This window comes from Chiroxiphia lanceolata, chromosome 14 (genome assembly GCF_009829145.1).
Source record: "Chiroxiphia lanceolata isolate bChiLan1 chromosome 14, bChiLan1.pri, whole genome shotgun sequence".
Lineage (NCBI taxonomy): Eukaryota > Metazoa > Chordata > Aves > Passeriformes > Pipridae > Chiroxiphia > Chiroxiphia lanceolata.
The window spans coordinates 9,438,817-9,444,816 of NC_045650.1; positions in this window are offsets into that span (position 1 = coordinate 9,438,817).

A 6,000-nucleotide genomic window follows, 5' to 3' on the forward strand; every position below is an offset into this window, starting at 1 on the left:
GCCCATTCACCAATCCCCCTCTTCCCCCCATTTTTTCCTACCAGCTTTGCCATTGTTGCTGGGTGACTCAGAGGGAATTAGCAGAATTTATCTGCTGGTTTTGTTTCACAAAACAAGTCTTCTAAAAAAGCAAAGAGCACAAATCTTCAGCAGATTAACTACTGAGACCAGCATAACTCGCTTCTGACCAGAAAATTTGTCTGTAGAGACAGAACAGGGAAAAATGGAGAATTCCAGGCAGATTAACCCAGTCCTGAGATGAGCACCACCATTTTTAGTCAAGAGGAAAACCAAGAAGGAATATCTCATTAGATTATATATAGAGCATTCTCCAAAATGTGAATTTAGCACACAAGCATCCCATCTACTGCATGGCTACAGAGAGATCTCTCCATTCTGACCAGTAATTATAGTAGCCTATAATTATTTTTCTAGCCAAATGTTTCAAATGGGAGAGGAAGCCAGATGTACAAAAACATCATTTAAAAAGAGACACACCCTTCCTAAGAAATAGGGAATAGATGTTGTTTGTTGCAAAATACCTATTAAAATAATGTTATTCCTGTTCTCTGTCTTGTTGACTCTTGTAGAAATGTGTCATCAAAGTGATTCTCAGTGGTGACAGTCTCCATGGATTTTGGAAAGTGGTGCCTATCTACGTATTTGTTTCAAGACTGGGATTTCCTGGAAGATGAGAGTTTACCAAGATTTCTCTCCCTGCTTGGCTAATAAATGACAATTTACTTACCAAAAGTAAAATAAGCAAAACCTCTGAACCTATGTACTTCTCTGTAGCTGCAGATAACTTCCTTTTTCACTAAAAAGGTTTTCATACTCCAGGACAGGGGTCGGGGGAATTACAGACATTTTGCTCTTTATTTAGTAGCGCAAGGAACGGTCAGTGGCAAAAAACACTCCGTGGTTGCTTATCACAAAATCTCAAGCATCCTGAGAACCACCAGCCTGGATTGCTGCCCTTTGGGGCCGGTATTTATGGCATTTATCAGCTTTAGTTTGCAAACATCCGTTGTTCAGAATTATCCCAGTGGTGCCGGCTCAGCAGGACCAGACACGCGACGGCGTCTGTCACAACACCGCGGCGAGGCCGGCGCTTGGCACTCCACACCACAGACACACGGGGTCCTGCCCGGCGGGATTCACCCGGTGCCAGCCTGCTGCTAAGGGCCAGCTCGCCTAAGGGCCTGCAGGAATTTAAACAAGGATTATCTTAAAATGGCAGAAAACAAGCAAAGGCAGATCCCGTCACTGAGGCAGAGCACGGCATGGGCTCAGCGCTGCCAACCCTGAAGCACAGTCCTGTGCCCATGATTTTTAGTAGTCCAAGCCCCATGGCTCTGACTGAGCATGTGGGCTGCCCACCTTCCCCCCAACAGCTCTGAGGTCTGCACTTGCTCCTCTTCCTGCTCAGCAGGGACCTTGTTCCCTGGGCACAGGAGAGCTGTGGGAAGTGGCTTGGATGGAGAAGAAGGCACACCTGAAATCCAGAGACCCACCCAAAGGACATTGTGTTTGTTTGAACCTGTCCTGACACAAAGGTTGAAGCCTGAGCAACATAACTACCAGAAAGGTATTAAGGTATTTTTCTTTTTTTTTTTTTTTTTTTGAAATAGCTGTTTTTCAGCTCCACTTGACTCACTGAACAATGTGGCCTGATGGAGTTGGTAAGAAAAGAGGGTTCTTTCAACAAGACCACAGCTCAGTTCCTGCTGCAGAGCTGCCTCCAGAGCTGCTGCACCAACCCTCTGCTGTGTGTGCACCATCCCTGCTGCCACACGAGGGGAACACCAGTGTTATCAGACGCTGTCACATGGTCCTGCAAACCCTGCATGAGGACACAGTAAAGCCCAGCCTGACCTCCTTTCACTCCTCCCACACCTCCATTGACTGCACGCATGGCCCTTCTCACCCCCAAGGAGTCACCTGAGGCCCCCAGCAAGCCCTTGAAACAGCAAAGCAGAACAAAAAGCAGGGCCGAGGCAGTTACAGTAGATTCTTCCCTTCCCTGTGCAGCAAGGAATAGTGAGAGGTACATTTTCTCCATGCTGGCAACAAGGAAATCTCTTCCGCTCCCCTCATTCAGCAGTACTTGCATCAAGAAGATACCTGGGTGACCCAACAGCTTCTGTGTGACACATTTCAGTGCAAACCCCACCAAAATGAATGTGACTGATGGCAGCCACCCTATTGGCAAAACTAAACAGCCCCTGGAAGAACAGTAGCAGACAGATTACCACATCACAACATCCACAGGTAGCAAATTCCCAGGGCTACACAGGTGTGAAAGGACCTCTGGGAGATGGGCTGGGCATGGGAAGTTCTCTTGCTAAAGTCAAGCAGCTATTTTAGCTAAAAACTTAGTTAACACAGCCTCAATTTTTTCTGTCACTGCTTAGATGGAAGCTGCTAGTAAGAAACCAAGGGAATGCTGCAGCAGGACTTCAGCTCAGGATATCTGCACTGGAAGGCTGGACAACTCCAAATGCAGATGGTTGGTGCTCACAGGTCTTCCCATTAGGGAAGGGGGATGTGGCATTCCCCCCCTTTCTCAGTTGCTTTCTGAGGAATGAACAGGTTAATCTGCTTCCACCAGGCACCTGAGTGCAGGAGCTATCTGGAAACCCCAGGAGCATTACTAAAAATATGTAAAAGACTCTCTTTGTCACATATCTCAGAAGAGGTGTGTGTACAGATACACACAGGTGACCCAGACACAAGGATTGTTAAAAAAACCCAGTAATCTGAGCCCGTTGACACCAGCACAGACAAAGGGGCCAGAAGGTGTGAGGACAGAAACTCAAGAGAAGGCAGGACGTGGTGGCAAGGCTGTTTTAGCAACAGGGAGAAGAATGAGGAAGACCAGCAGGATCCCACAGCCAGCAGGCCAGATCAGATAACTCCAGATAGAGAAGGCAGCGGATCCAGCTGGCACTGCCTCAATGCAGACTAAGCATCAGGTGTCAGAGCTCACATGCCAAGGCCCTGCCTCCCATGCAGACCCTGGCAGCCATTCAAGTATCTCAGAAATCTTCTCTGGGCAGATTACAAGGGAAGCAGAGATGAGACACACACACACACACCAGGGCAGGAGGGAGCTGCACTTCAGGACTCCCCTGTCCTTTGCAAAGAAGTCTTGAGTTGTGTGATATGAGATTGGCAAGATTGTCATTCAGATTCTCAAATATGAGATGCTGTTATAGGAGTAACACTTGATCTGAATCTGGATTTGGGTTAAGGCTGCACGACTGGATGAGATGCCTGGCAAGGACAGAGTTCAGTTGAAGACTGCTTCTAGAACTCAGTTCATATTTAAAAGGGGAAATAAAATAATTTTTAGGGTCCCACGCTAAGAAACCAGGCACCAGGGAGCTAGAATTCCTCTTTACTGCCTGTTACCCACCCAGAATCATGGGTGAAAATCCCCTTCAGAAATCTGTCCTCAAAAAGCCCCACAAAACAGGGATGGGAAGGGGGCGAACTGCTCTCAAAAGGACTGCCAGACCCCATAGCAAGGGGAGAAAACCCTTCTTCTGGGACAGAGAAAACATGACCTCACCTGAACCCTCTCTCCAGACAGCTAGAAAGCTGAAGGTCCCAAAAGAAGAAATAAGCTTGATGCTTTTTAAACCTATCTGTCTGCAGGCACTGACCTGACTTAGCCAACAGTATGTTCAGTTGTTTGTGGAACAGAGTACCTGTAACTGCAGAAATGTAAGATACCACGAAGTGCTCAACAAAGATGACAATAGGAGAATTTTGCTTCAAATAACACTTTTTTTGCCAAACCTCTGCTCTTAATTTTATCTCTTACCTGAAATCCACTCCTCAAATTGTAAAGCCGTGATATCTGATGGGCTAACACAGGTTTTACACACTGATAGCATCAGGAGTTTTTAAATTTACTAAGGCTTATCAAAGTCTCAGGTTGCTTGGTTTCTTCAGAGCCTGGAAAAGTTTTCCAAAACTCAGCTCCCTGCTGGTGTAAATATTGTTTGGCAGCATCAGAAAGGCTTTCCAAGGGGAAGTGAGACAGACTAGGGCTCCTGTCTCTTTGAACCCCCGCCAAGTGCATCTTAAATTACAAACTTACAGACTAGTGTGGTCCTGCTATTGATGAGAGTTTAAAGAGAATGTAAAGCACAATGACACTGATCTTCTGTTTAATTCCCACACAAACCAGACAACTGGATACAGAAGATTCAAATAAAAACTGAATATTTGACAATACAAAAATGAGAGGGGAAAAAAGCAGCTATGCAAAATTACTGTGTTCTCAGTGATTCCTGTGAAATAGCTGAAAATTACCCAGAGATTTAATTAGTTTCGGAAAACACACTTCCCGTAAAATCATGATAAGGGAAAATGTGAATCTTGTTATGTCTAAACAATCAACAACTATTGAAACAAAGAAGGAGGAAGCTTGATACTTAAACTGAAACATCAGTCTTCATAGTCAAAGCGTACAAAAGAATGTGGTAATTTATTTTAGGGTGAAACATCAGCACTAATAACTAGGTAAAAACACTGGAAACTATGGCAAACCCAAATAACTCATAGGCTTCAAGGCCTGAATGAATCACCTCTGTCATTCAATCCAACTGCCCAGAGTCTTGTGTCTCGTGTTCATTCTTTTTTTAAAGTAGTCTCATTTAAGAAACTGACTTTTCAATTTCCATATCGCCACATCAGGATTTAAGATCGTTTAGTTAACAGCCATTTGGAGAGTTTTAAAACCTTCTGCAGCCCAGCTACTGCAGTTCTTACTCTGCAGGAAAGCACTTTTTGGACGCATCACCTGAGCATTTCAGTCTTAGATTAAAGGCCTCCTCCCTGCTTTGAACTTTGCAGACTTCAGGGATTGCCAGTGCCAGTCTCAACCATGGCTTAGGTGAAAAAATTTGACCTTAGATCCCAAATAAGCTACCTGCACTCTGGAAGAAGCTGAAATTGAGACAACGCAGCAGGGAGTAATAAGATTTAAAGTGTTGCTAACCGTGCTTAACTTCAGTGACTCTTTGTTTTGGAGAGGTATCTGGGCTTAAAATGCTCGGGCAGCTGCACTGGCTGCCTGCCAGAGGGAAGTTCACAGCAAAGCTGTTTGCACAGCATCAGCCTATTTTTAGTCTATGGTTCGGGAGGGAGTTTCTTCCTCCCTCTGCCCCAAGCCTCTGAAATGCTTTCCACTGGCAGGCAGGAGCCTGATGAGAATCTTTGCACAGGAATATGGAATTTCTTTAGGCCAGCAGTGTGAAATTGGGTCTTGCACGTGTGCCAAGCAACCTGCACGTCTACCCAGGGAATGAAAAGCTGGGCAGCACTAGCCCTGGTTGCTCTCTTCTCAGCTGGAATGTTGTTTTAGGAAAAATAAAAGCAGAGAACTGGGTTTAAACAGAGTAAGATATCATCTCTGGCAAAAATTCAGATAAAGGTTTAAGATTCCTGACACAGTAATTGGGTAAGAGATCAGGCACTTCAAACTCTCTATCATCCCAGCGCACATACACACACAATTAAGAAGCGTCAAGGAACTGTCTCTATAAAGTACTGCTGTCACTTTGCTTATTCTTACACAACAAAAATGTACATTTAAGGTGTGGGACACATTCACTCAAAAAGCTGGAATGCTGAAGTCCTCCCAAAAGTTTGAAATGGAAGAGTGGAGAGTGCCTTACGCTGGGCGGTGTCGGAAAGTCCATACTAACTATGCAGACACGGGCCACTCCACAAGAACGTGCCAGTGTGCCCACATATTATTACCATAAGTGCTATTTTAAAAGAAGGGATGAAAAAGGAAACACGTGGCTGTGAGCCTTGAGGCAGCACAGCTTTGCCAGTGCAGTGTTTGCTCCAGAGCAGTTGCGACTCCCTCACGGGCCTTTGTGTGAGAGTGTAAGAGGGCAGGGTATGAGATACGAGCTGGGAGGCACCTGCAGTTGGCCTTATCCTCTGCACCTCCAACCCTCATCTGCACTAGCCCCATAC